The 27118-nt window shown below is 54.1% G+C and overlaps 1 protein-coding gene and 1 long non-coding RNA gene across 51 annotated transcripts in view; one reads left to right on the forward strand and one right to left on the reverse strand.

The window, feature by feature from the left end:
* Positions 1-27118, forward strand: part of CELF4 (CUGBP Elav-like family member 4) — a 314667-nt gene that overhangs the window by 81110 nt on the left and 206439 nt on the right. The gene's annotated exons all lie outside the window — the stretch shown is intronic.
* On the reverse strand, positions 19328-25195 carry LOC147345917 (uncharacterized). Its single transcript, XR_015153715.1, has 2 exons — positions 23624-25195; positions 19328-20821 (listed from the first exon to the last, which is right to left on the reverse strand). It is a non-coding gene; the product is annotated as an uncharacterized LOC147345917 (long non-coding RNA).

Raw genomic sequence — 27118 nt, forward strand, 5'->3', positions numbered from 1 at the left:
CGAAGGCCTTCGCCCCGGATCTGGCGCGCCGCTTTCCGGGCCCCCTGCGGCCGCGAGGCGCCGGGCTGCGAAACGGGCGCGTGGGCGCCGAGCCCGGACCTCACCTGGCGGCCCGCGCACCCGGCCGTCCAGGCCCGACGGAACCCCGGGCGGGGGAACGAACTTGGCCGCGGCCGCGAAGCCGGGTCGCGGCTTCTCCCCTGGCGCGCCCGGGCGCCGCCGATCGGGTTTCGGCTCCGCGCGCTGCCGGCGCTGGCGGCCCGGGGTGGGGACGCAGGGTGCCCGGGCCCCCTCGGCGGGGCCGCCGGTGGCGGAGCCGCGCGAACACCCGCCGATCTCCGTCGGACACTTGCGGTTCCTGGGGTGGGGGCCGGGCCGGGGCGGGAGGGAGCGCCTACCCGCCCGGGCGCGGCGCCGCGAGTGAGATCACCGCGGTTTATTTAAGGAGCCAGCCCTCGTCTTTGATAAACTATCGCGCCTCAGCCCTGGTTTATAGCTTCTGTGCGGGGGAGAAGAGAATTATTTATGGCCCCCCTAACTGGGTGTGATATCAGCCATGGCTATTATCGAGGCTAGTTCATCACCATAAAATAAGAAGTGTAGACCGGGTCAAGGGTCTGCGCGGTCTCTCCTGTGGGTTCAGAGAGATGGGGGCGGGAGGCGGGGGGAGATATACGGCTCGCCGAGTATCTAAAGATAAATGGAAAGATGTGAGCGTTTGTGGGCATAAAGAATTTTAAGATGTACCTTGTTTAAGCTTATACAATGGACACTGCAGGGAAGCACGTGTGTTCTATATGTATGCTCACCAATATTTACACATGCGTGTTTACATTCTTACCAAGCAAACCGTATGTAAACACACGTTTCCATTTCTGCCCCGCAGCGGGAAAGGTTAACCAGGTAGACAGAGAGAAAGCCCAACCCAGGTCGGGGGCTGGCTTCCTTTGCATCAGAGAGCCTTCTTTACCCGTTTAGGGGTGGGGAGGGCCTTCCTTCCATTAAGACAGCCTTTGTACTGTGTTTGTTATTTGTGATTGCAAAGCACGGGGCTGAGTCATCTTAATAACACACCCGCGGATGCAAATGTATGGAAATCGTGCACCGTTCAGGTTTTTGTGTGGAGCCCCGCTCTGGCACGGTGGTCGTTCCCCAGTTGGTTTTTTAGTGGCGCGGCTACATGCACATATATTATAGTAATTACTTTCTGGGTGCCCTCTGTAAGATGGCAGAAATATGCTCCACATCGCCCCATGTTATGTGTGAGGCATAAAGCCATATTGTAAGATAATCAAAGGCTTCTGAGAAAGGCTTGTGCTGATTAATAAAGTGTTTATGGTACTTTGTTTTGGGGGAGATTGTGATAAATATTTTAGAGCCACCCAAATGGAATAGAAAATACCACATTGTTATGGGAGGCCCTTCATCAGCTTGAGAGAGATTGCTGGGGAGTTTCATGATGGCTAAAAGCCTGGAATTAGATGGGGAAACAGAAAGAGAAGCTGGGAGGGGGAGGCTTGGGGTTTTGAAGGGGGAGAACTGGGAGAATTTCAGCAGCAAGTGTGGATTGTTCAGGATCTAACATTAACTTGTGGTTGTTTATTTTACATATAATAGAATAGCTAAATGATGGAGTGTATTAGTTCTTTAATAATTTATAGAAATACTTTGATGTTGCAGTAATTACATTAAAGGTCACATATCAAAGGTAATTTGGTTGAGCAGCTGTGATGGTTTCTCAGAAGCAATCAATACCACTGTCCGTGGTGCTGATTTCACCAAGGGGCCTGCCAGATTAAAGAAGGCTTATTACCAGACAGAAAGACCCAGGGGAAATCAGCAGCACATTGGAGCAACGCACCTGCCCCCCCCTTCCACCGATAATTAACACTGTTCCCCATAATCTGTGCTAATCCTTCATACTGGGAGATCCAGTGGCATTTTTCTGAAACCACAAAGACAAGTTGGGCAAGTTTGGAAGAAAGAAAAAAAAAAAAAAAGTGAATGTATGTTGGGAGGTGGGAGGGGAGAGGAGAGAGGCCAACAATGGAACTAAAACATAGCCGAGTCTCCTGGCGGTGCCTGGAAGGCTGTCCTTTCTTCAGAGGCCTCACGGGGAGACTGGGAGGCACGAGGCCTCAAAGACTCCATCACAATTCTCAGGGCAGGCACAGCCCACAGCGGGAGGGATGGGAAGAAAAGGCAGGATTTCAGCTCAAACTTCCCAGGGCACATTGTCCGTGCACAAACTCACATGGAGATTAATGAAAAATAAAGTGACCAGATTTTAAAGCGGAGTCATTTGGATTCCAGAAAGCAGGACTTGGTGTCATTATTGAGATCAGAGAAAGTGAGCCGCTGGCAAATGCTGGGACAGGACCAAGCAAAGTGCTCCCACCCGACCATATAATGGGTGTTGCCACCAGCTGAGGCAGGCTGACTGGCTGCTTGGTTAGGCAGCAGAGAGAGGCCTCTTCTTGTCTGGGGTCACCACCCGAGGTGCCCTGGTGAGTGCACTCCTTGTCTGATGAAGGAGAAAAAAAATTGGAAAAAAAAAAAAAAAGAACCTGGAAACCAGTAACCTCAGCAATTTAGGCACTTTTCCAGACTTCAAAATCCATTAAAATCAATCAATTAAAATCAGTCCTCCACTTTCTCACAGGAGAGAGGCAGAGGGGAGGAGATGGGAGCCCATTCTGTGTCCCAGCAAGTTGCAGGGCTAGTATCCTGTTAACAGCAGGGAACACTGCCTTGGTTGTCATCTGTGGGCACACACACATACACCTCCACCACCAAAAACAATAACCAAACCACAGAGACAGAACTAGAGACACCCTTCCCACGTGTCCTCATGTGGGGACTGGGAAGAGGAGCTGACATTTCTGTTAGGATCAGTGGAAGCTCAGAAACCACGTCACAGTGGGTGTTTGTACAAGTCAGAGGTCAGTATCCCTGGGAACCAGCCTACCCAAGGCCTCTGGGGTGGCTGACGGAGTCAGCCCTGGACCAGTGTTACAAATGGATTATTGTTTCTTAATTTGGCATGCCTTCAGTAAAATGAGATTACTGAGCCACAAAGCCTCATCAGGGTCCCTTTGAGCAGGGTCTTCTGCCAGCATCCAGGAAGTGATTCCGCTTTTCTGAAACTCTCCATCTCTCCCTCACACTCTCAACTTCATTCTCTCTCCTGACCCCTTGCCCTCTTCAGCCTACCTTCTTCCATCCCCAGTGTGTGTTCGTCATTTATAGGGTAACCATCAACATGGCTTCTCAACCTATCAACAAGAATTTCCTTTGTGTGTGCCGAGCACTGTGCCAGGCATCCAGGCAGACACGGAGATAAGAAAATTGCATTCCCGTCTCTCTTGGAGCTGTCCGTCAAGTTGGAGACAGAAGTCACGCATACATCAGTGATACAAGACAGCGCTCTCATAAAGTGGGTAGACTAGAAAATAGCTCAATGATAACAGTTAATACTTACTAAGCACTTACTATCTGACAGGCGTGATGCAAGCAGGTTACCTCCATTACCCCATTTTATCTTCACAGCCACCCTGTGGGGAAGATGTCATGAGTATCCCCCATACATAAGGGGACCCCGGACTGGAGAGATTAAGCAGTTTGCCCAAGGTTACACAGTCAATAAACGGCCAAGGAAGTACCATCACCAGGTCTGCTACCAAAACCCAGGATATCTACCTCTCCTTTCTAGGGCCACCAGTTGCTTTAGAGGGACCTGGAAAACTATGCGGTCAGTGTTATTCACTCAGTCATGTCTGATTCTCTGCAACCCCGTGGACTATACCCCACCAGGCTCCTCTGTCCATGGAATTCTCCAAGCCAGAATACTGGAGTGGGTAGCCATTCCCATCTCCAGGGGATCTTCCCGAGCCAGGGATTAAACCCAGGTCTCCTGCACTGCAGGCAGATTTTTTACCATCCGAACCACCAGGGAAGTTATCAGGAGTTGCTCAAAAGTGTGTTCAGGATCTGGGCAGGGTGGGACTAGAAAGCTGGAAGGAAGGTGGGAGTGTCAGATAAGAGCAGTGGTCTGAGAATCAGCCTAGAAGATGAGGCGCCCACAACAGGCCAGGAGCCATGAGCTGGGCAGGAGAGGTCCACTTGGAGAGCTCCCTGGGGCCTGAGTAGGCACAGGAGGCCTCTCAGAAGAATTCTGTTCCTTAAAATAGGCCCCTGCTGCCCAATTCCAGCTCCCCCTGCCTTTGGGACTTCTCTGGGAATTGTCTCCCAGGAAGAGTCCATATGTTTCCAAAGGTAGGATTGCAGGCCCTCTGGGAAGAGCCTGTGATCAGGGAACCAGGCTCCGTGGGCAGCAGTGACCAGCTCTTTGCTCTGCTAGCAGCAGACCAGGTTCCTCGCCAGGGATGCTAAAGGGGGGAAGAGGTGGTCCAGTTAGCAGGAGCCTGGAACAGGGAGAAGAGGGGGCGGGGGCGAGTGGGAGCTGTATCTGCTTGGTAAACATTAAAGTTCCAATTCACTAGTTAAAGATTGGCTTTTGTGCCCTGACTCCGGCAACCTGAGAATACAAAGCAAGCCCGCACACTCCTCCATGGCCGTCCCCTACCCGCACCCCGGCCCCAGTTCAGCCTGGTTGACAAGTACCATTGCTGCCATCACACCTCCCCATTCGGGTCCCCGCTGCTCAGGACCCGTCATCTCCATGGACATTCAGTGTGACCTTCTTTGAGTTTACCAGGAGCGATGTTAAAGCAGAAAATTTAAAAAGGGAAAGGCTCCACTGGATTTCTAGAGCCGCTGACTCGGGGTGTGCTCCTTGCTCCCCCTTCCTCCCGTGTTTGTTTCCTTGAGTCCCATCATCATATTTCTCTTTGTGCCTGTTTCCTCCTCTTTTCTGTCCCTTCTGGTCACCTTCCTCCTCTTCTTCCCTCTCACTTCCCATCCTTTCCCCTTTATCCTCCTCACTGGCCTCTCCCGTACACCGTCACTCTGACTCCTTCTCCCCACTCACCTCTGCCTCGACACCCAGAGGGGACTCTCATGGGACCTCCACCAGCTCACCTGGGATTTCCCTGGTGAGGCCCATCTCCCTCCTGACAGCCCCACCTGGGAAGGATCTGTCTAATTTTATGTATAACTGTAAAGATGAATGATAAGTAGAAAGGATGCAGGCAAGAACAAGATGAATAAATTATAAAGGGCAAATGATGACAAGACAGGGGTCCCCAGAGACAGTGATATGATAACAGAAACTAAAGATGAATTTATGATGGATGTAGGTAGCATGTTCGGGGCAGTGTTACAACTTCTAGTGATTGGCACAAAGCGTTTCATTTTAGAGATGTGATGTGTTTCCACTTGTCTGTCCTGTAGGCTCAGGCTCTATACGGTGAGTTTGGGTCCCAGGAGCATTTGTCTCTGATTTAGATGATGGGGTCACAAAGCCAGGTCCCTGCATCTCTCCACCTCCCTGGTCCAGTGGTCCTTCTTGCTCCTGGTTTGGGGGGCCGTTGTAACAAAGTCCCACAGCCCAGGTGACTTAAAATGACAGAGAGGTATTGTCTCACAGTTCTGGCGCTAGAAGACCAAGATCAAGGTGTTGGCAGGGCTGGCTCCTTCTGAGCGCTGGGAGGAGGACCTGTTTGTGCCTCCTTCCTCACTTCCAGTAGCCTCGGGCGCTCCTGGGCTGGGAGAGGGTGTTCTTATGCCATCACGTGAACTTCCTGGTGTGTGTGTCTGTTTCTGTGTCCGAATTCCCCCTTCTTATAAAGACACCAGTTGTGTGGGTTGGGGCCCAACCTGATGCCCTCCTCCCAGCTTGATTACATCTGCAAAGACCCTGTTTCATATAAGGCCACATTCATAGGTACCAGGGGTTCGGTCTTCAGCACCTTTTGTGGGGAGGGGAGGACACAATTCAACCTGTAACACTGAAAAAGGGCATCCCTGTGGCCCTTCCATGGCAGAGAGAGAAAGGTCTTCAACAGTGTTTAAGTCACTGGGTGGGGTGGGGTAGAGAGGATCCCACTAGCCCTTCCTCTGCTTCTCCCCACTGGCCTCATGCTCTTTTCTTTTTCTCTCTTGGGGAAATGAATGACATATCTTCTCTCTTTCCCCATATTCTCTACAGAAAACACTTCATCTGTCCTTTTAGGGCAGTGGGTCTTAACAGGGAGCACATTTGCCCCCAACAGGACCTACGGACATTGTCTGGAGATGCTGGAGGTATCTGATAAGCAGAGGTCAGGATGCTGCTAAACATCTTACAATGCACAGGAGAGCCCCACAACAAGACAGCATCTGATCCCAGAATGTCAGTGGTGCCGAGGGCCCTGTGCTGGGACTGAGCGCAGATGGAAAAGGCACAGTGAGGCCCTAGGGGGGAGCTTCTGTCTCTCTTACTCCCTGCTTCTCAGTCACCTGGGGGACAAGCCCCAGGGTCCTCAGAGTGTTAGAGGTGGGAGGGTTCGTCAAGGGGCACAAGCTCACATGGCGTAAGCACAGAGTGGACAATGGGCAGCAGAAGAGGACGAAGGCTCCCCTCCAGGCTGAGAGGCAGTTTCTGAGCAGCCGTTTGCACACTCCTCTCTGCAGGCTGTCCAGCTTCAGCACCGATGGCTCGCTCAGTTTTCTCATTTTACCCACATGGAATCTGAGATCCAAGTGAGATGAGTTGCAGTTCACTCGTGACAGAGCTGGGGCCAGGATCCAGGCCTCCCTCACCCACCCATGTTGGGGGGGTCTCCAGCACCCACCTTTGGAAGAGTCCCCATCCTGACCGGAAGCAGATCTGGCAGGCATGTCTCCAGCCAAGCCACCCCTCCCCTGCCCACAGACCACACCGCAGGCTGGGGCAGAGCTGAGCACACAGGGTCTCCTCCCCAGGCTCTCCCAGCAGGAGGGAGCATGGGCTTCCAGGAGAGAAGGCAGAAATGCCTGAAATCCGGAGCATCTGCACCCGCAGCACGCCCAGCTTGCCTGTCCTCTTCAGGCCGGGGTCCTGGGTCCCACCTCCCTCAGCTTCCGTGCAGAGTCTCCCCTCCCCTCTCCTCCGCTCCTCCCAGGTCGCAAAGCCCTCCTCCCGCCAGGGCTGTGCTCTGTGTCCAAGTGCGCTCTTCTCTTCACTCGCCTGGGTGTGGGGGGTGTCCCCAGTTTTCAGGTGAGTGACTCTCACAACCGCCCTGCTGCCCCCACAACAGAACCCAGGCCTAGCCATGGCCTGTCCTCAGCAAGACTCTCTCATGGATTTGTCTAAAGGACCCAGAGAGCCTTGTGTCCACAGCCACCGTCTCTAAGTTGAAGGGATAAACAAGAGGCCACGTGAGGTGATGGTCAGAGCCTGGGCCAGGGTCAGGGAACCTGGGTGCCAGGTCCCACATGCCGCAAACAAACCAGGTACTTTGGGGCAAAACGCTCAGCTTGGAGCCACTCTGAGCTTCCACCTTCTGGACTGTGGAAGGGGGTGGTGGTCCAGAGGGGCCTCTGGAGCCTCTGACATTTTCTACAATTCTGAGACTAATAGACTCGGCATTATTCACCTTGCTGAAGCCAACAGGAAGGGGAGAGGAGGCCGAGGGGGAGGAAGGTGTCTCCTGGCCTCCACAGCCCGATTCCATCTGTGACGAATGTAATAAAGCGAGGGTCAGCTCGGTGTCTCCCTGAGGCAGAGCGGCCAGACTGCCCGCCCCCGAGGGCCAGCTCCAGGACAGCTTCAGGGAAGGGCTGCGCCCCCGCCTCCGTGTCCATCCCTGCCCCTGGGCCCCACGCCTCCCCCATGCCCTCTGCTCAGCTTTCTTCCTAAGGAAACCAGGCAGAAATTTCTCAGCTTTCTTCAGCACTTGTCCAGGTATCGTTTGGACCATGACCCCCATCAGCCCCGTCATCGGCATCAGTGTGTACAAGTTACCTGCTTGTGCCCCTTTCTTTTGAGGGAGGCAGGCATCAAATGAGTGAGACACAGCTGAAGGTTTGGGAGGCACGTGTGAAGACTGCTCGTAATCCAGAAAATGGCTTTAGGTAGCAAAAAATGGTAGTGATGGGAAGTGCCCAGGAGTTTAGCTGCAAGAGACCTTAGGACAAACCAGTGTCCTGGAGGAGCCCACCCCCTCCCACCGCGGTGGCCTCCCAGTTCCAGGCTCCTCCCCCTCTGACGTGCTTCCTAGACTGGCCCAGCTGTCATGGTGACATAAAGACCAACGCTTGCCTGGAAACCCCTTGGGCTGCGGTTACCCAGGGGCCCAGCTGAGCACAGGCTCCCTCACCAGCCAGAGGTCCACACAGCTCTCAGCCAAGCACCTCACTTCCTTTCAGCCTCCTCTTCCTGCACAGCCCTTTGCTTCCAGGCTGCTCCGTTGTCCGATCCCTGGGTCGGGAAGATCCCCTGAAGGAGGGCATGGCCACCCACTCCAGCGTTCTTGCCTAGAGAATCCCATGGACAGAGGAGCCTGGCGGGCTACAGGCTGTGGGGTCGCAGAGTCAGACACAACTGAGCGACGGACACACACCAGTGTTAACTCTGCCTTTCAGTGCTTGGAGTCCCGCCCCCCAGTGCTTTCTGTACCTGCTCTCTTGCCCAGAGCTGATTCAGAGCTGGGCGTGGGCGTGGGCAGGGGCAGGGCACAGCTTCTCTGTCTACCCTGGACCTCGTAGGCCTTGGCAACACCAAGAAGCATTCCAGCAGATCCATTCTCAGGGCTCCTCTTCCATCTACCTCACCCCTTGCCCCATGGCCCCCTGGAAAGTTTTCAGCTTAGCTCAGCCTGCGGGGTTACACTTGATAAGACAGGAGTTTCTCTCTCTGTGGTCTCGGGCGCCTGGAGGAAACCCTGTGTAGAAGGCTCTTTGGCCTGGCCAGTGGCAGCTGGCACGCGTGTGTCTGGGCGGCCAGGACTGACCGAAGTGAAGGGGTTTCCCCACACACGTGTGTCAGCTGCAGGGGTAGGGGGAGGGGGTATCAGTGGAGTGCCTAGGTGAGACCACGTGAGGCTGTTAAACAGCCTTGCTGACCTTTCACCAAAGCACGAGGCAGAGAAGCAGGTTAGCTGTGTGAACTCCTGCTGCAGGAATGGATGTATTTTAGGACTGGCAGGGTTTCTCCTAGAGAGTGCGTGCGTGGGCGAGTATAAAGAGCCAGGCGTCTGCTTTATGGGCCTGCATTGTGGCCAAAACGGTGGGCTGCCAAGTCCTGTCAAAGATGGGCAAGCCTGGGTGATGATGGCAGAAGACATTATGGTTATTTGTTCTTCAGATCTTCCTGAAAACAGTTAGAAAAGGGCTGGAGTTCAGGGCCCCAGTTAACTGCGGCCCTAGTGTGTGTTCTGAGCCAAGGCATTTGTGGTATGTTCTCAATTGGACCACCAGGGGGCGCCATGCAGGTGGGCTCCTGCTCTGTTGGCTGGGTGGACACAAAGCAACTTGGGAGACTGTGATGTCCACTCTGCACCCAGCAGAACACTCTGCTCCACCTTCCAGAGCGCTTACAGCTTGTGGGAACAACAGCAAACTGCTGGATGACTTGGGATGAGCCTCATGACCTTCCTGGGCCTGTTTCCTAGTTCTTTAGTGAAAATCTTGTATGTCAGCCCTTCATATGCTGCGGAGTGCTATAAATCCAGGGATCTCCGTGAAGGACAGAACAGTGGTGTTGAGTGTGTTTGACCAGGGTCCTCTGGCACAGTAACATCCAGCGGCTCCTAACTCATTCATGAGATAGTTACAGGACAATAAAAATACGGAATGGTCAACGGTGTGATTTGGATTCTAAGCTTCACTCATCTCAGAAGAGGGAAGGACTGTGACTGGAATGACTGAGAAGGACCCCGTGGACAGGGAGACCAGTCCAGGTGTGCATCAGGGAGAGGAGATCCGAAAGGGAGTAAGGAGGGCCGACTTTGGGGAGCCAGGAAGGTCTGAATTGTCCTCCCAGAACTGGGGGTTCTGGGAGCCTGTGGTGGGAAAGGCAGCAGGCCTTTCTCACATTACTGCCCTTCAGAACGTCCAGCCCGCACAGCCTGCAGGCCTCAGGCAACTCCAGGCAATGAGTCCTGGACATCTTGCTCACTCAGGCGTGGTTTGGGCATTAGCAATCCCAAGCCTCCCTCCTCCCTGGGAAGGCCCTGCCTCCCTCTGCCCACCCACCCCAGTCCTCCAGGGCCTCTGAACTTAGCTCCAAGCCCTGCTTTCATCTAGGAAGCTCTCCTAGGCTGCTCTAACCCACATCGGTCTCCCCTTGGTCTGAGCAAGGTCAGCAGAGCCGGAGGTCTAAGCCCTGGCTAAAGGTGGACCTGGGCCCAGAGCATCAGCATCACCAGGTGCCTATTAGATGTGCAGAGTCTTCAGCACCACCAGGACCAGCTGAGCCAGGTCACTCAGCCTGCACCCCGCGGCATTTTAACAAGATCACTAGGAGCATCATGTGCGTGCAAAGTCTGGGGACCACTGGCCTAACTTTAGGCTCTCAAAGACACTTCGTTTAAGTATTCCCAGAAGCAGACTTCAGAAAAGCATTTGAATGCAAGTGGGTTTTTTTGGATGGTGACCCCAGAAACACGAATAGGAAGTGATTAAATGCCACAGGGTGACAACCACCACTCACTGAGGACTCCCTGAAGGCCTGACGCTTCACAGATTTCTCTCATTTATCTGTCAAAACAGCATCACATGGGCGCACTCTCGTGTAAGCATTGGCAGCAATGTTCTAAGGACGAGGAAACTGAGGGGGAGGGGCTCACTCTCCAGGGAGGGGTCTGGTTCCAGGGCCCACTCCTCTTCCACCACATCCTGTGGGGCAAAGCCTGTGGAAAACATGAGCATCACAAGGGTGGGAATGGGGTCACCTTCTTCTGTTTCTGTCACCCCAAAGTCAGGACCAGGCTGCTCCCACAGGAGGCTCTGGTGTGATTGCTAGACCCCCTGGGGGGCCACGTGAGGCAGGGCAGTGGCCCCACAGCTGTCACCACACACCAAACCTGCCTTTGGGTTGGAGAAGCCTTATTCTGCATGGGGAACAGAGTCGAATTCCAGCCCCAGTTCTGCCTGCAGCCTGACTGTGTGCCCTTGGAGAGTCACTTAACCCCTCTGAACCTCAATTTCAGTGACTGCCCTGTTAGTTGAAATGTGTTTGGCTGCAGTGGCTTCAACAAATGGAGCTTTGGATTTTTGCGTTAGCACAGAGTCGGGATCTGATGTTGGCTTGGCAGCATAACGTCAGCATCAGTCTCTTTGCTCATGGTTATAAAATGGCTGCCTCAGCTCCATGCATCACACCCACAGTCCAGCAGAGTAAGTCCAGGTGTGTCTGTCCCTTTTATCAGGAATGCAAAAGATTTCCCAAGGCCCCTCCCAGTAGAATTCTGTGTGGGTCTCGTTAGCCAGAACTACGTGTGCTAGTGGTAAAGAATCTGCCTGCCAAAGCAGGAGACATAAGAGTCATGGGTTCGATCCCTGGATTGAGAAGATTCCCTGGAGGAGGGCATGGCGACCCACTCCAGTATTCTTGCCTGGAGACGCCCATGGACAGAGGAGCCTGGCGGGCTACAGTCCATGGGGTTGCAGAGTCAGACACAACTAGACGAACTCACATGTCCGTGACCACCCTAGCTGCAAAGGAGGCTGAGAAAAGGGATATCTTGCAAAGAAAGAGGCATGTATCTGCCATTATCACACCCGCTTTTGTCAGTGAGTGGGGAGAGAGGATGGATAATGGGTAGGAGCCAAGAGAGTCCCCCCATTAGCCTCCTAGACATGGATGGGGTTACAGAAGGGCAGGCTGGGCAACGCGCAGAGCAGCAGCCCACCCCACACAGCTGAAGTGTCTGCCTTCAGCTCAGATCCTGACCCTAATCCTGATCCTGGTGTGAGAAGGCCGATTCAGAAAGAGTTGTTCAGAAAGAGGGTGTCCTAAGAACTGCTTCTTCAACACAGCACTGCTGACTCAGCCCGTCCATCCGACTACTGACATGGTTTCTAATTCCATGAAATCCTTCATGGGGGATGAAGATTTCAGTCCCTTAGCTATCATATTTTTATCTTCTACATCCCTCTTGGACTGGTATCCTTCTGCGCCCCTGTATGTGGCTTAAATATTAGAGAGTCAGAAGCCACTGTGCCACCCCCCAGCTGTCCCCATGTCACGGGGGTCCCACGGTCAGGGCCCCATTCTCGCTTTGTGGCCTGGGGTGATGCACACCTTCTGAAAGAGCCCCGCCAGTTTTCAGGGTGACAACTTGACTTTTCAGAAACAGAAGCAGCCGTGCTTCTGGCCTGTTGTCAGGGGTGTGGAGTGAGGCGTGTGCGGTCTGTGCCAGGCTTGCCTGAGGAGGAAGGATGTGCCCGCGTGATTGACTTCCACTGAGCTGCGCTGAGAGTAGGGAGGGAAGGGGTGAGAGACACCCCAGCTGGCTTGTGTGGCCCCCGGCTCCTCAGGCCCTCCATCTGGGCTCAGCCTGCAGCCCCAGAAAGGCCCGCCCAGCCCTCGCTACTCCCCAGGTGCGGGCTGTCCCAGAAGGGAGTGAGCCTCCCGTCACAGAAGCATTCAAGCTGGGACTGAGTCCCTGGGGATGGGGGGTGGAGATGGGGAAAAGTGGGGGAGACTCAGGAGGAGAACAATGCAGGCAACCCCATGCTGGACGACTCATTTCTGGGAGGTGAGCCAAGACCATGATTTTCTGTGCTCCTGTTGGGTCTCCATCATAAACGGCCCCGCAGCGCACCCATGCCAACCCAGTCCTCAACCCCAGCTACACCCATGACTCGCACTGCCAGCCTCCTCCCAAGAGGAGGGCCACCCAGCCCTCCCAATCTCTCCCTTCTCTGAGGACACTCGGGACCTACCACATCTCTGGGCAGGTTCAGGCCCCAAATTCAGCCAACCCAGCTCCACCACTCTGAGCTCTGTGACCTTGCACAAACCGCTTCACCCCGCTGTGCTTCGGTTTCATCCTCTAGACCCCGGGCTGCCAACAGCGCCTCTCCCCAGGGACTGCTACATGAAGTGATGCCAGCAAAGCGACGAACACCCTGTGTGCATGTGGGAACTCTGTAATGGGCTCCCCCCTGTTGCCACCGTTGCTGTGGCCATCACCTGCACCCCCACCCTGCCCAGGAGGGAGTCCCCTGGCATGGCCCCCTCTGTCCGTCCCTACCCCTCCTGCCCTGGCCTGGCAGACAGCTGGCCCAGGGCACACAGCCCCATGGCTGACACAGGGCTGGCCACATGGGGGGCCGACGTACCTCAGTGAGAGGAAGCCAGGTGTGGGAGTGGTGGGAACATCCCTTAGACCCCTGGTCCTGTCCCGGCTGAGGCCTGGCTGTGCTTGGAGAGGGAGGTTCCTGCCCTTTCCTGCCCCTCAGTCCCCAAGAGATGTTAGCAAAGTCCGTGCTGAGAGTTTGCACGATCCCGGCATCCACGTGGTTTCTGATGGTCCAGGAGGCCCTTCAAGGCAGGGCGACCCAGGGATCTGAAATGAATATGCATTTGGCCTCTCCCAGCAGCTCTGACAGCTGGCATCCAACAGCTGGGACTGTTCAGAGCCTGAGAGAAGGTTTTTCATTCAATTGGTAAGTGTTTCCTGAGCACCCATCAGGAGCCTGGCCCTGTGTTGGTGCTGCTTGGCGGGTGGGCACAAAAGAGAGGGCAAGGACTCCTCTGCCCTGGGACTTCCTCTCCTGCAGAGGGGAACTGATGTATATGCCATGCGGTAAGACCCTGGGCTGAAGCGTAGAGCTCTGTGCAGTCAGGGAGCTCTGCAAAGCTGTATCTAGAGAGTGCCTTCTGTGAGCCTTGCTGCCCTGAGCACCAGGGCCGCTGTCCTGGGAAGGACTGGCAGGATTTGGGTGAATGGAGAGGGGCTGGGCACAGCATTCCAGTGAGGTGATGGCACATGTGGAGGAGGAGGGAGGGAGGGAGACTGCACTCCTGGAGCTCCCAGAAAGAGGTTGAGGGGTCCTAGAGTTAGAGGAGGCTTGGGACCCCAGTGGGGAAGGTCTTGAACATCCCACTGAGCAATTCAGTCTCTTTGGGTACTTGGGAGCTATCAAAGCTTCCAGAGTAAGAGAGTGACAGCCTCAATGGGTACAGCTGGCATACCTCAGGCCTGGGTTGGCAGGGGCTACTCTCTGGGGTTGGGAAGGCCTGCTGGAGGGGGGTTGAGGGGAAATTGGCTTCCTCTGGACCCTGAAGCTGGTGAGGGGAACTTGACTTCCCCCCCACACAACCATTTGAAGGGCTTGTCCCATCTGAAGGAGAGTGCTGAAGAGGTCCCCAAACCACCTGGCTGCACATGGAAGTCTCTGAGACATTCAAGTTTGTTACAAGTGCAAGGAATAGAGGTTCAATCTCTCTCTCTCTTTCTCTCTCTCTCTCTCTCTTTCACACACACATACACACACACACACACACAGGCATAAGGTCAGGGTGGGCCTGCAAATCCACATTTTACAAGGGCTCCTGCCATGATCTGAGTGCCTGTCCAACTCTGGGAGCCCTAGGCACCCACACTGTCTGTCTGGCATTGTTGGAAGACCTTCATTCCTCCTCTCAGGCTAGAAGAGTTTGATCCATGAATGAGACGCTTCTCTACCATTATGTTTTCTTCCTGAGGGCCAGAGACCCTCAGAGAAGTAGAAGGGGCAATGCCTTAGCACCATCCTCTCCCCACCATTGTGAATGGGAAACACAGTAGCCCAAAGAGGGTACATGGCTTGTGAAGGTCCGTGGACAGTGGCCATGGCTCTGCCCACATGCCACATTCAAGTCCTTTCTTGTTTACAACACAACCTTCATCACAATTGATGAATCTGGTCATCTGGTCAACCCGGCCCAATTCAGCAGCACTAGGGGGACACTCATTCCTGTTAGCATCCATATGACAGGGTTGCTCAGTGCAGTTTTATGACTTCTAAGTAGATGATCCAATAGTGCTTCCAAGTTAATGTCCGGCCAAGCCTACTTTACTGAACAGATACAAAGTGTGTGTAATTAGCACAGCCATGGTGTGACAGTAGGAGCAGTGAGCCACTTGTAAATGCTGTTGTTCTCTTAGGTAGACAACATATGCCTACAGACAGCAGTATTGTCTACACTCTTTCTTTGTTGCTTAAAATGTTTTATGCTATAGATTTTGCAAAGACTGACTTCTCCTCTAGTCCAGATTACCCCTTCCATTCTGACTTGGTGGATTCAAACTTTACAAAGACTTCAACCAACTCCTCGAGTGTCGAGCCTCTCACACAGAAGGAACTTTCAGTAGGTGGGTCACTGCCTCTCTGGAAGACCTTCCCTGATGGAGTGAACCCCATTCTCTATATTCCCAGGGTGTCCCTAGGGATTATTCTGCATTATGGACCTGCAGAGCAGACGAGATCCCACTGATGACCCTCACGCCTCTCAGACCCCGTGGAGCTTTGCCGCTGTTCTGTGTGCTCCAGCCCACACCCAACCTGGATGTTCCGCAGACATTTCCAATGCTGTTAGATCACTAGGCAAGAACCCGATCAGTCACCCATCAGACAATCCCTCTGTCTGGCCGCTGTTTGAGCCCCACTGCCTCCTGCCCATAGGTCCTGAAAGACAATACGTGCTGTCTCCCTCCATTCTTATCTGGGGGAACTTAATATTTTCTTTTAGGATAAACTGAGCTAATGCGATGTGCTTGTTTTAATTTGCGAGGTTAACTGATCTAATTATCTGTGGCGTTTAGTTAAATCCTTGTGCCTGGGCCTGCTGCAGGTGTGGGCTTTGAATTCTGCCAACAGGAAATCTCTTAAAGCGAGCTGATCTAACACAGCGTGGTCTGCTGGTATGAGGGATTTTGTAATAATGCATGAATTTATTAACATCCAAAGATAAATAGAGGGTGTATTTACATTAAACAAATTCACAAGGAACTGTCTGTTTTTTCCCTGCCTGCCTTTTAATGGAAGCACCCCCAACCCCCATCACTGTGCTATCCACTCTGTGGAGTCCAGAGCAACCTCAGGGGTCCGTGAGACTACAAGTTGATACTCCACCGTAATGACACTACGTGGGGAGCTGGTGTGGCAGGGGTTAAAGGCTTGGAGTTGTAGTTGACCCTGAGAAGGGAGCCACTGGTATTGCAGATCCAGATCCCTAAGAGTCGACACCATCTTCCCAGGTGAATAGGTGCCTCTCCTCAGTGGAGGAAAGCACTGTTCCCTTGTCCTTGGGCTGGGAAGGGAGTCCTGGAAATCTGGGTTTGGGACTGAGAGCTACATCTCCCAGGGGAGAGAGTTGGGGAGGGTAACAAAGGAACGAGATGGAAACCCTTCCATCTGAAGCCAGTTGATTGGCTGGTGCTAACCAGCCTAAAGGTGAGGGGCAGCCGCCTCCCCACAGGATGTGTCTGGAATGGCTCCTGACTTCCCAACCCCACCCATGCCTGACCCTCCAGGAGCTGCTCCACGCCCCCATGCGGGGCTCCAGAGTCATCTCAGAGGCTGGGCTGCAATGCCAACACTGTCCAAAGGGAGTGGAATTCTAACTCCAGAAATTCCACTTAGCTTAAAAATACGGCTAGCCTGTGTTGTCTGGAAACCCGGGTTTGGGATGAAGCCAGGCCACCGTAGCCGCCTCTGAAATGCATTTCCCATGACCTGAGGCCCAGACGCCCTGACAGCCTGAGTCACTCAGCCCTGACCTGTTTTCATCCCACGTCCAGCTACCCCCGCTTCCACGTGAGTGCTCCTGGATGAAATCACACTTGCAAAGGCACGTGAAGAATAAGCATGCACGTGTGAACTGTCCATGGGCACGCACAGACGCACACCCGCACTCAACATTCAAAGGTGCCCACACACGTACACCGGGGAGCCTGGCATGTGTGTGTGTGCAGGAAGCTCCGTGCACATATGAGATGTGTGTGTATGCATAAACATACCCAGGGAGGTGTGCACACTCTGGCACCCAGGCGCACAAACACACATGTGCATGCACGCTCTCCTCTGGCTCCTTTTAGAATTAAAAGGGAAGGTTGTTCTACAGGGACAGCTGAAGATAAACTCTTGATTTCTGATTTCCAGAGTAGTTTGGACAAGGTCCTCTGAAATGCATTAAAATGCTAATCACAGCATCTGTCTGAACCCTGGCAGCTGTGTGACTTGGGGGGAAATCAACGCAGAATGGATTCCGAAGCCTGTGACGACTCCTCGACTCTCCTTGCCTCACTCCCTCCTTTGTCTCCTGCTCCCTGCCCTTGCCTGTCCCCCCCTCAGCCTCCACCCAACACCAACCTCCCTGCCATGTCATCCCCGGCCTGGGCCACAAGGAGATCTTGCCTTTGCTGGACTGTGGGTCCCAGAGTGTCGCGGCTCCGCAGGGCTAACAAATAAAGCCTCCACTAAGATAGCCGGAGCCGAAAGAAATGGCCTCCCTCCACTTGGGCCCACGGCTCCCCTGGGTACCACCTCATAGCTGCCAGGCTCCAGGCCTCTGCCCTCAGCGGAGAGCAGAGAAAGTGCCTGAACCCTCAAGGATGGATGCTGAAAGCGCATTCTGTTCAACCCGCGGAAGCACACTCAGGGTAGACCAGGGAGCGGGGACTGGGTAGATCCTGCAGCCACACTCCCAGTGAACAGGACAGGCCCTCCCCCAGCCACCCCTGACTGTTAGCCCGGCTCGTCTGCACAGCTCCTCCCTGACACCAGGGACACCCCAGCACCCAGGAAGCCCTGACTCTCTGCTTCTTGCACAGCATCACACCCCATGCTCAGCTCTGTTGCTTCCCTTTGCCTGGCATCCTCCTGTAACCCAAGCCCTAGCCAACACTCCAGACTCAGCCCAGCCATCGGCTTCTCCAGGAAGCCTTCCCCAGTCTGGACAAGGCTGGATAAGATGCCCCCTCTCTGGGATTCCCAGAAGTTCCTGTGCGTTCCTCAAATGCCATATTGTGACATGACCTCTTAGCCAGTTCCTCACCCTGGACCACTTGCTCCTGGAGGATACGGGCTGCACCCCGCCCATCCCTGTGGGCACAGCATTGGCACAAGGATTAGCCTGCTGATTTCTCAGAGGTTGGGAGGACGTTGGAAAGTGTGGGTGGATATGCCCCTGAAACCTCAGGACCAGAGCTGCTGCGAGGGACCCCTCCCCAGACACCCTGGAGGCATTTCTTTCTCACTGCTGGGACCTGGAACAGGCTCCAGTCAGGCCCCTGTGGGCACAGGTCTCACACGGGGTTCATATGCCCACCCCTCACCCCCACCCCACGAAGACCGAAGCTCCCAGCATCCCACGGTTCCATTTTTCCTCTTAAGCACCAAACTGTCATTTCACTAAACACCATCTGGAGACTCCTGGCTTCAGCCCCTCACTTCTCCCCAACTCTTATTAATGTGACGGGTGTTTATTCCTTCTTCCTCCCCTTCCACTTCCTCTAGAGCATCGCAGCTCTGGGGCCTGCAGACATTCATCTTATCTTCAGGGAGCTCAGCTCTGCTGGGGAGGTGGTTGCTCAGGCTTGGCTTTAAGCAGCTGACAGTGATAAAGAGCAGACAGAGCAAGAGGGAGCTGTTCCTCCCCACTTCCTCACGAACCCAGTCCCCGGTGGCCTGGGCGGGGGACAGCGGGTGGGGGAAGGACCTCAGGTAAACCTGCTCCACAGAGGCTTCAGCTCTGCCACGCTGATCTCCCCAGAACTCCAGTACCCTCCATGAGTCCCTGATGCTGCCAGACACAACCTGGATTCCCACCCCAGCCCTTGGCACTTGCATCCTCTGGCCAGTCCCAGCATAGGTGTCAGCCCCTGGGCACCCATCTCTGCAGCCAGCTCACTGCTCCTCTCCCTCCATGCCTGGGCTCGTGTTGTGACTCTCACCTGAACGCACTCACTCTCCTTTCTCGCTTGTCTTTGAAGGAGGAGCTCATGCCTTCCTCCTCCGTGCAGCCTTCCCAGACTCCCTCCCCAACCCACATCAGGAAACGTCCCTGGCCCTTGCTACATGATTTCACTCCTGCTCTAACCCATGTCATACTCATGAATCGTATCTCCCGGAACAAACACCAGACTCCCCAGATGGTGCCCACAGTACCCAGTACAGGACTGGACACACAGGTCAATCCCTGATGACTTGAGTCACAGTGAACCCACAGCAGTGACCCCACTGAGATGAGCCCCAACTCCTTGGGGTGACTGGTTGGCACTGGGGGGCTCGCAGGTGGAGCCCCCGCCCCCAGTGCCCACATGGAGACCCACCCATTCTGGTCGCCACTGTGGCCCAGGCTGGCACTCAGAGGCCACCCTGCTTCCCCTGGTAAAGCATTAAGCTAATGCGTGTTGTGTCTCATTAGCGGCGCTCTGTTTGTGCCAGGGCCAGGCAATTTGATGGGTAGTTGATTGGCTATTCTGTTTATTTATGGCAGGAAAAGCATTCTTTATTGAGGACTGGGCAGCACATTTCTGTCCCTATGGCGCTAAGATCCTCTGGCAATCATGCAATTATAAATTAAGACTAAATAAATAATATATAATAAGCAATAAAGACTGCACGCCTCCACGTAAAGAGCTCTCCTCGGGCAGGCCCCGCGGTTGGGACCGGAGACCCAGCAGAACCCCAGCCTGAGAGATACCACCCTCCAGAGCTCTCAGCCAGCTTCGGGGTTGCGGTGAATTTGAGCGTCCACATGGCTCAGCCATCACCCCTGGGAGCGGGGAGCATGGCGGCATCAATCGAAGGCCTGTAATATTCTGCTGCAACTGACCCCACAAAACCTTGAGGAAGTGGGGGCGGGGGCAGGGAGTAGGTACTGTTATCAACAATAGATAGGCAGGGAAACTAGGTAAGGCCCGTGGAGGTGGAGAGACCTGCCCGGGACCACTGGAGAGGCAGCCGCGCCCGGACCGCATTGTCCTGCCCTGGGCTCCCTGACGTCTCATAGGTGGGTCAGGCTGGGGGATGGGAGGAGGAGCCTCTTCCAAGGACACGAGGCTGGGGTTGCCATCCTTCCCAGGGCCAATGCAGAGCCCACTCTCGGTTACCTGAGGGTGAGAGAAGAGAGTGGACTTCCGCACCTCACCTCCAAACTGACCCCTCCGCCGTCAGCATCATGCTGGGGCCCCCTCCCCCCCAAACATCAAGAGGATACAATTGAGTGGGTAAGAGGTCGCCACCATCACTCTCGTTAGGCCTGGAGGGGAAGGGGTGGGTGAGTGAGGCAGAGGGGCCGGTCCAGCCTGTCAAGCCATGGCTGGGGATAGGGAACTGTCATGAACCCGTCAGGGTGGCGCTACCGGGAAAGAACCTGCCTGCCAATGCCAGTGCAGGAGACTTAAGAGACACAGGTTCAATCCATGGGTCAGGAAATTCCCCTGGAGGAGGAAATGGCAACCCACTGCAGTGTTCTTGCCTGGAAAATCCCCTGGGCAGAGGAGCCTGGGGGGCTACAGTCCATGGGGTCGCCAAGAGTCGGACGCGACTGAAGCTGTCTGGTGTTACTGGTGCATCAAGGGACGTGCCAGCCCCCTGAAGTATGGGAGCAGAGAGAGAGGGGAGAGTGCCTGGCAGGGCCTGGACAGGGTGGCTGGAGGGGTCCTGGGGGCCTCGGGAGGGGACACAGAGAGTCTCTGGGGACCTGTTCACCCACTGGGTATGCACGCCAAGCAGGTGGTTATCGCCCGAGTGTATCTGAGGACAGCAGGTCAAGGTTCTCCTCTCAGCCGGTCACCCGTGTGGAATGGGAGGAGCAAGCTGGGTCTGAGAGTCTGGCGGTGACGCTGTCACCCTGGCTCCCTGTTTACCAGCCTCGGAGAGCTGCAGCCGGGCTTGGATGCTTTCCAGCCATGAGACGCCTCCCCTCATGGGGCCGCTGGGATCCAGAGTGCCAGGAGCCCTGGAATGCACAAGGGCTCTGAGTCTCCGCCAGCTGCTCTGCAGGGCATACCTCCACACCCAGAACCCCGGGCCAGCCAGAGTCCTGAGTCACGGGGCAGACGTGGGCAAACACGGCGTCTCCCCTGAGGGCCCACACGTGACCCAGAATGTCTCCGTGCAGTCTTCCCAGTGGTCTGGAAGGGCCCACCTGAGTGTATACTGAAGCCAGAACATCCTGGAGGGGCAGGGCTGCACCTTGTTGGGTGGGCTGTAAGCCTCGGCTATCTGAATGCATCTGCCTTTCAGTCAATGCACACCCCTGTCCCAACACCCCGTCCCCACCCCGCTCCCCTCAGTCTTTCCCTGCTCTCCTCCACTTCCTCCTCTCAGAAACTAATTGTCTGTCTCACCAGCCAGCGCCCAGCACTTCCGAGAGGGTTCTGCACGAAACTAATTATGCACCGCTAATTTGGAAGCTCGCAGCTTTCCCAGGAACATTCATTCGATTTGGGTTGTTCTGCTGAGTGGCATTTCTGTAAATATGCCCCGGGGCTGGGGGGCCTATCAGGGAGGGGTAGCTGAAGTCTGGGGTCAGGAGGAGGGGCCTGGGGGCCTGGGGTGGCACTGGGTGTGGTGTGTCCATGTCGGGGGGGCGGGGACAGGAGGTGCCATTACCACCAACCAGGGGGGCCCTCCCGAGGGACTTGATGGCCCTGCAGGGAGGGAGGGAGGAACCCCATGACGCCTCGCACTCAATTGGGGTGGGGGCCAGAGGTAAATAAGCACTAGGTTGGCAGGATCACTCAGGGGCCTGGGCACTGAGCAGGGTGTGAGCTGGGACTGCCCTGGTCTCAGGGCGAGAGCGCTGGGTGGGTCTGGAGAGGGTGGAGAAAAGCAGAGGCCATTGTCCTTCGAAGCCCCTTCCAAGGAAAAGTCCAAGCCCCAGTGAGTGGTCCCAGTTTGGTCCTGGAGTGTCAGGGAGGGAACGGGGTGGGCAGAGCTGGGGCACAGCAGAATGGTTCCTTTTCTGACCTGTTCTTCCCCAGCCAGCTTCGTGGGTAGGTGCCCCATGCTCAGAGGGCCAGCACTTGGTTCTGTGCTCTGTTGTCACCAGTTCTAAATTCTTAGTAATTTTGGAACAAGAGGTTCCAATTTTTCACTTTGCACCCACAAACTATGCCCCAACTCCTGTCAAAACCATCAAGGACAGTCCTAGGGGACTTCTACATATTCATCGTGCCTCCTAGAGCAGTGGCTCCCTGCAGACAAGGGCTGGGTCTTCTTTCCGCTGTCCACAGAGTGCAGGCAGGGCTCCCCTGAAACGCTCTGCAGAGAACTGTGGGGTTTAGCCTGGGTCTTCCACACCATGTGCCCCAAGTTGGCTGAGATAAGTCACATCGGGCCATCTATTCATGCAAGCAGGCTTTTTTTTTTTTTTTCCTTCCATCTCCCTGCAGCACACTCCCATCTCTCAGCAAAACGGGTGCCCCAGGTCCCAGCTCAGCAGAGAAGAGTGGATGCTAGTGGCGCCTTGCTGCAGCCTTAGCTCTAGACTCTGGCGGCCGGGAGCTCACCCAGCTGCGCCTTGGAGATTTCAGGGCACATGCACAGTGGGAGGGTTGGCAGAGAAGTCAGGATGCCCGCAGGGCTCATAGATGGCCAGCCTGACAGGAAGTCCTCCAGGGAAGCAAGAAGGAGGGTGGAGAGAAAAGATGTGGCACCGAGGTCAGCAGGGGGATCCCCAGCTTCCTGCTCAAAGGGAAGCGGGACATGGGGGCCACTGGACCCCTCTCATTTGCCCTCCTGAGATGACCAGGTAGTGCCAGAGGAGCCCTTGTGATACAGTGGAGGCCAGATGGCTACAAGGGCAACACCCAGATCCCCTCCCACTTCTGCTGGGCTCTGGGGGCTCCCGGAACCCAGCACTCAGTGGTCAGTGTGAAGCTCATTGTTGGCTCGTGCTCTGTTGCACACACACTGTGGACCCAGCATCCACCACTGACTGGCCATACTCCCCTCTCTGGTAGAAGGAATTTGGCCATGCCAGGAGCTGTTTCAGCAGTACCACTGAGACCACCCCTCACTTGCCCCCAGCCCTGCCTTGTCCTGAGTGCCTTCACCAACAGACATACATGAAAGCTAATTCTAGCCCAACCGTGTTGCTTAGGAGGTAATCTCTTAAACTGCTCTGACTCCTTTGCTATAAAATTTGCCTCCTATGGGCTTCCCAGGTAGTGTGAATAGTAAAGAAACTGCCTGCCAACGCAGGAGACATAAGAGATGCAGGTTCAATCCCTGGGTCAGAAAGATCCCCCAGAGAAGGAAATGGCAACCCACTCCAGTGTTCTTGCCTGGAGAATCCCACGGACAGAGGAGCCTGGCAGGTCCATGGGGCTGCAAAGGGTCAGACACGACTGAAGCAACTTAGCACGCACGCACATGCCTCCTCTGGTGGAACCCTCAAGACAAGGTGGTAATGGCAACCTCTGGCGGAGCAGAGGCTCCCACTGCGTCTCAGTGGCCTTTATGATGTACAACCACACGCCTGACAGGCATTCTGACCACCTTCCTCCCGCCTCCGCTAAAATCGGTCCCATCCTTGACTCTAAAGCTCAAGCCCCGCCTTCTACAGGGGACCCCGGTGAATCCGTCCAGGACTCAACAGTGAATCAGCTCCCACGCCTGTGGGGTTAACTGGCTGCTTCTGTGGGTGGCTCTTGTTCCGCAAGTCACTTATCAGCCTACATCTCATCCTCTGAGTCTCACACTTCCCCAGCACACAGGAGACAGCCAGGAACGAGCTATCCACAAACGTACATACCTCAGCATTACCCCTTGGCCTTCCACGAGCACTCCACAGTGTATTATGTGGTATTTGTCGCTGGCTTTTCCTTCCCCCGATGAGATCGGAGTGTCACTTTCCAGCAGGCTTGTTCCATTCCCACAGTCAGCCTTGGGAGGCCCACTTCCCATGTGGAAGCAGCAAGAGGCTGTTACTTGACGTTGACTCAAGGTTCCATTAGTTTCTGAGTCTGCCTAAGAGGCAGGCCTCCTGCTGAGCCATACTGACCAGCCGTCTGCAGTAACCAATGCTGAGTAATGGTTCGAATGGTAACCAGCATTAGCGAATAGTTCCTGTGATAATTGCAGCCTAATTTGTGTGTGCGCTCATGAATTAGCATGCATCTGTATGCCATTAGCACTCTGAATTATGTCCTGAGCAGCACTTGCCTCGGGCCTTGTGGACAAAGCCAACAGTGCACCGTATCTAGAGCTCATTTTCTTCTAAGAACAAAGGACAGAAAAAATGGAGCTTTAAGGAAGGCAAAGAGTTTGCTTAAGCCCCATCCGTGGATTGTGGATTCGCTGTATGAGTGGAACCTCTGGCCGTCCCAAGGTAGAGAGGCAGAGCTGATCAGAAGGTCCAGACCTCATCACTGAGGGTCGTTGGTCCAGTGAGGTCCTCAGTGGCAGCCTCCTAGGGTCTCTGGGGCAGAACTGAGAGCTGGTCGGGAACCCATCACAGCCTAAGAGATGGATGTATATAGCTGGGCTATGGAAAGGAGTGTGTTCTGTTTCAAATGTATCCAGGAGTTATTTCACAAATTCCTTATGAGCTTCCCTGGTGGCTCAGATGGTAAAATCGTCTGCTTGCAATGCGGGAGACCCAGTTTTGAACCCTGGGTCAGGAAGATCCCCCAGAGAAGGAAATGGCAACCCACTCCTGTACTCTTGCCTGGAAAATTCCATGGATGGAGGAACCTCATAGGCTATAGTCCATGGGGTCGCAAAGAGTCGGACACAACTGAGCGACTGCACTTTCACTTTATGTAAAAGGAGTGACCACCTTCTGACTTGACTTTTGGTGGCACAGATTTCCTAAGAACAGAAACCCTTGGTGTTAAGGTTTCTAGCTGGACCCACTGTGTTCAGCCGTAGCAAGTCCTGGGCAGTGGTAATACTGAGGAAAATCCCTGAAGAAATGCGGGTGATATCGGGGTCAGTTCCTTGTACACCCTTGCTCACTGCTGCCTATATCATTTACAAAGTGAACTGCTAGGTTTTAGTAAGAAGAAACTGGAAATTGCTATTTGATCTTCCTTCCAGTTTTCTGAAAAGTCCCTCCATATGACAAATCACACCTCCAAACTCTGTCTTCCGAGGACATATGTGTTTAAAAGACTATGTCCCCATAAAAAACACTCAGCCCAGGACTTCCCTGGTGGCACAGTGAATAAGAATCTGCCTGCCAATGCAGGGGACATGGGTTCGACGTGTGGTCTGGGAAGATTTCGTATGCTGTGGAGCAACCAAGCCCGGGTGCCACGACTACCGAAGCCTGTGCACCCAGAGCCCATGCTCTACAACAAGAGAAACCACTGCTGTGAGAAGTCCATATACTGCCCCTACTTGCCACAACTGGAGAAAGCTGGCACACAGCAACAGAGACCCAGCACAGCCAAAAATAACTAAATCAACAAAAACACTCGCTTCAGCACAGGGGTCCTAAGTTGGTATGGTTTTACGGATTGAATGTGTCCATGGGTGACCAGGACTGATTGGGGCATGCCAGCTGCAGCCAAACATAGCATATTAAAAAGCAGAGACATTACTTTGCTTGTAAAGGTCCATATAGTCAAAGCTATGTTTTTTCTAGTAGTCGCATACAGATGTGAGAGTTGGGCCATAACGAAGGCTGAGCACTGAAGAATTGATGCTTTTGAATTGTGGTACTGGAGAAGACTCTTGAGAGGCACTTGGACAGCAAGGAGATCAAACCAGTCAATCCTAAAGGAAATCAACCCTGAATATTCATTGGAAGGACTGATGCTGAAGCTGAAACTCCAATACTTTGGCCACCTGATGTGAAGAGCTGACTCACTGGGAAAAAAACCCTGATGCTGGGAAAGATTGAAGGCAGAAGGAGAAGGGGGTGGCAGAGGATGAGATGTTTGGATGGTATCGCCGACTCAATGGACATGAGTTTGAGCAAACTCCAGGAGATAGTGGAGGACAAGGAAGCCTGGCGTGCTGTAGTTCAAGGGGTTGCAAAGAGCTGGACTCAACTTAGCAACTGAACAACAACAGCTGCAGCCAAGGACAGCCTTGCTCGAGGAGCACCAACAACCACTCCCCCCGCAGTCCAGAGGGGCACAGAGGCCCATAAGGCAACTCTGATGAACATAATCATGAGTTATCCTTCCAGTTTCTGAGGCCTTTCCCCTAGGGCCTGGAATTGGCCTCATATGTGACACAGACACCCAGCTTCTGTCCAGTCCTCACTCTTTCATTGCCAGGATGTCACATCCATGAATTCTTTGTGTGTGTGCTGTGTGCTCAGTCGCTCAGTCATGTCCAATTCTATGTGATCCCGTGGACCGTAGCCCATAACGCTTCCCTGTCCATGGAATTTTCCAGGCAAGAATACTGGAGTAGGTTGCCATTGCCATCTCCAGGGGATCTTTCTGACTCAGGGATCAAACCTGCATCTCTTGCCTCTCCTGCATTGGCGGGTGGATTCTTTACCACTGCTTCACATGAATTCTATAAACATCTGTGAATACAAAAGCATTGGGTCTTTATGCTAAGGACAGCACATAGGCTAAAGGACATCAGATCTTACTGAGCCAGTAATGATGAGAACCCAGGCACCTGCCTGGGAGTTCATGAGCTCTGAGCAAAGATGGAAAAGTTGATCATACAGACTGTTAGCTCTGAGAGGGAGAAAACTCAGAGCATGTTGGCTTTAGAGAGGAAACTGACTCTGGTCATTGAGCCAAGATCATGGGATACATGGAGACCAGAGGGAGTGATGTGGGCTCTCTGCATGCCAGGCATCTTGGAAAGAATCTGAACCACACCAGGCGTGTTGGAGAGAATCCGAAAGCCACAAGTGCAAGAAAACACTTTAAAACCTGAGGCTATGGACATTCATCCTTAAAAATTCACCACAAGGTGGATAATCCAGGCATAGGAAATAGAATCAGAATGTGTCCCAAGCTCTATTATCAGTGGTGAACCCTGTAAGCGATGTCAGACTTGCCAGTAACCCCAGGTTCTCTGACCAAGAGAAGCTTTGCAAGCAATGATGTTTCTGCAGGTAGAACAAGCTCTGCAGACAGCAGTAAGCTTTGTAGCTCCTGATGAACTCAGCTTACAAAGCCAGCGTCTGCTGAAGACAATAGATCCTAAGGACAGTACCTGGTTCGAAAGTGGGTGAAGAACTCTGCCAGCAAGGACTAACTGCAGACCACAGGCTCTACAAACTGCTCTCAGTTCTGCAGATTCTCATGAGCTTTGCAAGCAATATCAGGCT

The sequence above is a fragment of the Bos grunniens genome, chromosome 24 (genome assembly GCF_055505025.1).
Source record: "Bos grunniens cultivar Pamir isolate PY7600 chromosome 24, Bosgru_T2T1.0, whole genome shotgun sequence".
In the NCBI taxonomy this organism is placed as follows: domain Eukaryota; kingdom Metazoa; phylum Chordata; class Mammalia; order Artiodactyla; family Bovidae; genus Bos; species Bos grunniens.